This window comes from Rhagoletis zephyria, unplaced genomic scaffold, assembly GCF_001687245.7.
Source record: "Rhagoletis zephyria isolate East Lansing unplaced genomic scaffold, Rhagoletis_zephyria_1.1 Rzeph_scaffold_01255, whole genome shotgun sequence".
Taxonomy (NCBI): domain Eukaryota; kingdom Metazoa; phylum Arthropoda; class Insecta; order Diptera; family Tephritidae; genus Rhagoletis; species Rhagoletis zephyria.
Window position 1 is genome coordinate 134197 of NW_016158339.1, and position 7264 is coordinate 141460.

Below are 7264 nucleotides of genomic sequence, written 5' to 3' on the forward strand. Positions count from 1 at the left end.
GACGGACAGACAGTCACCGCTTAATCGATTTCTCTTTTCATTCTGATCATTTATGTATACATTTGTCTATATCTATCTCGATTCGTTTTGCCTGTTACAAACAACCGTTATGTGAACAAAGTTATAATACCCTTGTGCACAAGTGCGCTCGGGTATAAAAATGAAGATAAAGAAAAACAGAATAACATAAATGTAATTAGAACGAACAGGGATATAGGTAAAGATCTAGACAGAAAAAAGACAAAAAATATGACCTCAGCAAAAGCAGATGTATGTATGTATGTACATAGATATGTATCAGGGTTGTTGCGAATATTCGCATTATATAAACTTACGTTATATACATATCTATTTTCCCACTGGGAAAATAGGTAAGCACCTTACGAGGTAAGCCATGTTTTCTTTCAGTTTTTAGTACCAAAATTGTCATCATGGCCAATGTCATCTACTAGTAAAGCGCAAAATGAACACCTCCGACGACACATTACGTTGTCAGTTGCAAAATAACGTGCAGCCGAAGTTATTTCCAAGCACTGAACCACTCCGAGCAACTGCTCTGCATTACACGTAACTTACTTTGTAAAGCGGCTCAGAAGTATGTCTGGTACCAAATGTACATTCTAAATTCCTACTTACGTAAGGCGGCCACGCCTTTGTTAAAGTAAGGGAGATTCGTCAGTGACGTGGTAAGGACAGCCGGGTGAAGTGTAAGTTGCTGGTAAGGTATTGCCCTTCACCTGGCGGTCCTTACCACTTCCCTGCCGAATCTCCATTACTTTAACAAAGACGTGGCCGCCTTATGTATGTAGGAATTAAGAATGTACATTTGGTATCAGACGTACCTCTGAGCCGCTTTACAAAGTAAGTTACGCATAATGCAGAGCAGTCGCTCGGAGTAGTTCGGCGCTTAAAAATAACTTCGGCTGCACGTTATTTTGCAACTGACAACGTAATGTGTCGTCGGAGGTGTTCATTTTGCACTTTACTAGTAGATGACATTGGCCATGATGACAATTTTGGTACTAAAGACTGAAATAAAACATGTCTTACCTCGTAAGGTGCTTACCTATTTTCCCAGTGGGAAAATGATATATATATAACGTAAGTTTCACTTCTCCAGTGTGGCCCAGGCGCACTTACTTTTTTCTTAGGCCTGGTATAAAAAAGACAAAAAAAAGAGAAAAACTGTATAGGGTTGGTTGAATTAATGGCCGTCCTAGTCACCAGCTCCGAGTCTATTAGTTTTTTGAGTATGAGGCCTTATGTTGGACAGAAGGGGGAGTATAATGGACTCAAAATGGAGAAAATTAGCCTATGGTTACAGAAGATATGGAATAAATTAACTGACGAAGACCCGCGTTCCTGCAAATGAACTTTTCTCTCAAAGTTTACACTGCTGGCAAATGTAAATAAGAATTAAAATTTAAAAACTAATTAATGCAACAAAAATAAAATCTGTGGAAAATTAACAATAAAATACTTTTTTCGCAAAATCTATAAAGAACCCTTTTATATCTCAAAAAAACCTGGGTAACGGTTATTCGTCGCCACGCTGTATATTTTTCTACATTTTAGGATTATTTATTTGGATCTTTCCAAAATAATTCAGTAACAAAAACATAAAAACCATATTGCATTAACTGAATTATTTCCGTATCGATTAATAAATTGGTACTCAGTAACCTTAGGGGCGTCTATGTTTATCATAGTTCCATCAATGCACCCCGCGATTTTAGGAAATCCACCAATGTTGAAAAATGGTGTGGCAATATTTTGCGTAAATTCCGGCCAACAAATAGTTTCATCCATCAATTTGTTTATCACAGAATTTGCCACGCGATGGATTACTCCACATAGCGCTAATTTGTGGGCCCCATGCATCCGACCATGCCATTATTACGCTCACTGTTATATTGTTGGTTCTCTCCAATTTTTAATGAAACTCTTTCAATTCGGCTACGAGATAGCCGCAATTTTTCTACTACACCAATATGTAAACTGCAGTTGATTTGTTCTTTTATGACACGCCTTTTATTATTTGCAGACTGTCCTCCTCTTATAAATTTAATATTTCGAATCGAAGCATTTCTCGCGTCAATATTTTATCGAATCACGGGTTAAAGCACTGATTAATTCATTCAGACTGAATAAATGTAACTTATCATTGGTATGATAGGTAAAATTATTTATAGAAAAATAATGCTAAAGTTAGCAAAATGAAAAATGACAAGTGATAAAAAAAATTTTTCGTGGCACGAAATGCTAATAAATTTTGATAATTTGCATAACTTATCACTTATCCGCTAAAAACTTTTCGCTAAAGAATTTCAAATTTTGGTGAAACGCTTATCTATGATTTTGAGTGATTTTTTACTTATCAATACTCATTTGAGTGACTTTTCCTTATCATGTTCCTGAACACACAACACTTTGCGCAAGTTCGATAGTTTACTAAAATGCTAATGATAATTCGTTGGTGCAATAGGGCCCAGTAAGGAGTACCACTTGTATGACAGAAGCCTTATACTACACCCGATTTCGCCGATTTGATGTCATTGCGAATCAAGAATGATAGAATACAAGAGCTGAGAGCAACTGGCCGTGACGTCAACAAATACCAGAATGAGGGAGCAAGACAAACTCGACAAGAAAAGAGGAAGCATCGAACAAAAGGCAGTATTGCCAAGTTTTGAATTTGAAAAAGCACCAAATTTTTATTGGTGTATTTTATGGACTTTATATGCATACCTAATTTTATTGTAAGGATGCCGTTTCAAATTAATAAAAATCAACGTTTCTTGCACGACAGTCGATTTCTTCTGGCATGATTGAAGGTGCTGCCACATATTTTGTGGTCCTTACCCATGATATACTTCGGTTTTCTTTCCCAAGCAATAAAGAGCAGTATCTGAACTCAAAAAATTTCCTTAGGGCCATTTTATGAAATAGCTTTTAAAATTTGTGTGGACTTCAAACACATTTTTCGCTAAACCATACTACAATTTTTTTTAAATAGAAAAGGTCAAAGAGTGACTGGCTTCCAATTACACTGTACGTACCAAGGCGAATTTATATAAGGTGGTGTTACTAGCTCAGCTGATTTTGTGTATGTGTTTCGCCGCACGGCTTCTGATATCAAATTGAAAAATTTTCTTTGAATTTCTACACACACTCTTACAGATTTTGACAGTTTATGCCGCCAAAGCAAAAACAAAATACATGTAAATTTTTGTTTTGGTACTCCTGCTATCACCTTATATTAATTCGCCTTGGTATGTACGTAATTTTTAATTTTTGAAATTTTCTAAAAAAGAGATTTATAAGGCCATGAAATAGTATTCAAATATAGATAGAATGCATGCTCAGTTTTGTTCTATCACGTCTTCTTTTTTTGAGATATTGGCCTACTAAGTTTTCGATTTTTATTGACTTATGGCCTTGTTCATAAAAAAATAAAGTAGCTTTATAAAAGGTTTATAAATTGAAAAATGTATGAAAACGTCAAATTATAAAGCTCTTTAAACATACTTTATATTTTATGAATAAGGGCATTAGAATGTACATATACAGGGTGTCCCAGAAGTAACGTGACAAACTTTGGGGGAAGGCAGGTGGGGGGTGAGCTCCCTGATAAACAAAAAATTTTCAGGTAAAAGTGTCACCGTTTTTGAAATATTTACATTTTTTTTTAATAAAAAAAAAATCGTGCCTTTTCATGTATTTTCTTTAACAGCATCTACAAACAAGGCTTTACTTAGTAAATTTTTTATGTAAAATACTTCCAGATAGTTGCTTCTCCATACTCAAATGCAATGTAGTTAAAATATATTAAGAAACCATCATAAAATTAGGACTATTTTGGAATTTTTAACTTTTTGATATTTTCTTCCCCAACTTTGACTATCTCTGGTGAAAAAAAATGTACTGAGCTATAACTTTGCATTACATAAAAAAATTTCTTATTTAATAAAGATTTCAGAGAGGTGCCACTCTTACTATTTCGAATAGAAAAAAAAGTTATAGCCGCTTTTGTGGGTAAAGGACTGAGACACGCTAGAATGTATTTAATAGATTTAAATATAAGTTGCTCTTGTTACCGACCAATGACATGCTAAATAGTACAAAGGTACATTATTACCTGCTCCTGTGGCTTCACGTGAAATAAAATATACATGAGTTGTTTGAAGAAAAAGTTGTTCATTTATTGGTAAAATATGCACAAATTGGCGACTTTCTACCCTAATACAAGCTCGGCACCTTTTAAGAAAAGACGCTTTTAGAGATCTTAAACTCAATTGGGCTATCTCAGCAGCAGCTCCATTTATTTGTTCCCGCAAATGCTCTTCGTTTTGAATTGTTTTTGAATAAATTTTGTCCTTAAGACAGCCCCAGTAGAAAAAATCTAATGGATTCAGGTCTGGCGATCTAGCGGGCCACGCGATTGGCCCGTATCGTCCAATCCATCGGCGAGGATAAGTTTCGTCTAAATGAGGTCTTACTTCACGCCCGTAGTGAGCAGGGCACCGGTCATTTTGCAGCCATAGTCTTCGCCTCAGGTTTAAGGGTACTTCTTCTAAAAGAGTTAGAGGCCGTTCCTGGAGGAACTCTAAATAACTGTGAGAGTTGAGCGTTGGCGGCAGTTCCACAGGTCCCAATATCTGACAATTAAAAATACCACACCATAAATTTATTTTATACCGGTACTGCGAACGATCTTCTCTCATTTCTGCCAACTTGTATATCTGCCAACTGTGAAGGTTATGTAAATTAAAATAACCATCACGTTTGCATGATGATTCATCGCTCCAAATTATTTTATTAAAAAAGTTGGGGTCTGATTCATGCATTCGCAACATTTCACGGCAAAATCTAACCCTCGACAGGTAATCTCTTTCTTGTAGAGCCTGAACACGTTGAATGTGGTAGGGACGATAGGAATCGATATTTAAAGCTTTGTGAACTGTAGTTTTTGGTATTCCCGTCCGTCTTTCCATCATTCTCACTGAAGTCGATGGACCTATTTCCACTTCCTCTAACACCTCCGTCCTGTTTCGCCGCCACGCCTTCCAGGTATGCGACCTTAAAAAAGTGAAAAATGATAGTTAACAAGCAAGCAAACAAGAAAGGTGTAAAAATCACTCACCTTCATATACATATTTCTCTATGGAGCCGAATACTTCTCGACCCGGATGTCGACGATTGGGGTATCGCTCTGCATAGAGTCTTTGAGCAGCTCTGGCATTACAGCAAGCTTCACCGTAAATTAGGTGAATATCCGCATATTCATGCGACGTATACTGCGTGTTCTCTGTCATAGTATTAATAACACAATGTTCGAAGGGTCCAATTTCACAAAATCCACTTTCACTAATTCCGGTAAGTAACATAAAATAATGTCAGGAGCAGGTAATAATGTACCTTTGTCAGTGTTGCACCTTCGGCCTTTTTTAGGCTAAATTTAGCTTTTTTTGAATGCATTTAACCTCAAAATAAGTGATTTATCTTTTAGCTTTTTTTAAGCTTTTTCTTAATTTCATTTGGCCTTTCCTAGCCTTTTTTCTTTTTTCTTTCTAAAGTTCTTTATTGAATCGATATTTAGAAAATAATTTTTATATCATAAAAAAATGTGTAAAGGTAACTCTAAAAATAGTAACAGATAAATAGATATCACAGAAAAATTTGTTTATGGAAACTCTGAAAATAGTAAGCACAAAAAAGTTATCGACTATCGTAAAGCGCAAACCGGTTTGCGTATCACTATTAGTTTGTATTTTTTAATTGAGTGGCGTCGGAAAAGAGCTGTGCTTTATGCTACGAATTTTTTAATTTTAACCTCAACCAATGGATAGGTAAATTTCAGTAGATCTCAAATTGTATTGTCTCTTTTAATGGTTTTTTTTTGTTAAAGATATTTGACGAAGCGATCGGTTGAAGAAATTTCGCATGGAAGTAGCGCCAGTGATTGTGATTGTGAAATACATTCAAAAGTGACAAGGTATAGTATATGTGTATGGGGATTTTTGATTTATATACATATGAGTACAGTTTGTATTTTAGAAAATATAAACAAAACTGTAGCTTTATTTTCATACATACAGGCCTTTTTTAGCCTTTTTTTGGAGAAAATCTAGCTTTTTTCTTCAAAAAAATTCTGGCAACACTGACCTTTGTACTATTTAGCATGTCATTGGTCGGTAACAAGAGCAACTTAAATTTAAATCTATTAAATACATTCTAGCGTGTCTCAGTCCTTTGCCCACAAAAGCGGCTATAACTTTTTTTTTTCTATTCGAAATAGTAAGAGTGGCACCTCTCTGAAATCTTTATTAAATAAGAAATTTTTTTATGTAATGCAAAGTTATAGCTCAGTACATTTTTTTGAGATAGTCAAAGTTGGGGAAGAAAATATCAAAAAGTTAAAAATCCCAAAATAGTCCTAATTTTATGAAGGTTCCTTAATATTTAACTACATTGCATTTGAGTATGGAGAAGCAACTATCTGGAAGTATTTTAAATAAAAAATTTACTAGGTATAGCCTGGTTTGTAGACACAGTTAAAGAAAATACATGAAAAGGCACGATTTTTTTTAAATTAAAAAAATTTAAATATTTCAAAAACGGTGATACTTTTACCTGAAAATTTTTTGTTTATCAGGGAGCTCACCCCCCCACCTACCTTCCCCTAAAGTTTGGCACGTTACTTCTGGGACACCCTGTATATACAACATATATAAGGGTGCTTTTTTTGCCACTATTGTTTTTTTTCACTCCTACCTCGAAATCTTGTGGAAAACACCTAAAAAAACACTCCCTACAAATTTGAACCCTTCATAAAATTTGAACCCTTAATAAAAAGTCTTCAGCTCAGAGGTATTGTTGGCCAATGGTTGAAGGCTCTATAAAGGTGTTCATTGCGGTGTAATCCTAGCTCCCACCAGCGAGGTAGTACGAGTCACTAAACCCCATTTTTATACCTTTCATGAGCATGAAATGGTATTATAACTTTGGATCAGTTGTATGGGAGCTATAGGTTATAGTGACCCGATCTTTGTAATTTTCACTGTAAGTATTCTGTTGATAATGGGTGCAAGTATTGCAAAATTTCATGTTCGTAGCTGCATAAATGAAGAAGTTATAATGAAAAATCTCATATCTGAACAATCAGTTGTATGGGAGCTATATGTTATAGTGGTCCGATTCTTCCGGTTCCGACAAATGATTAATACATTATAAAAATACACCCACCTACCAAATTTGATCCGGA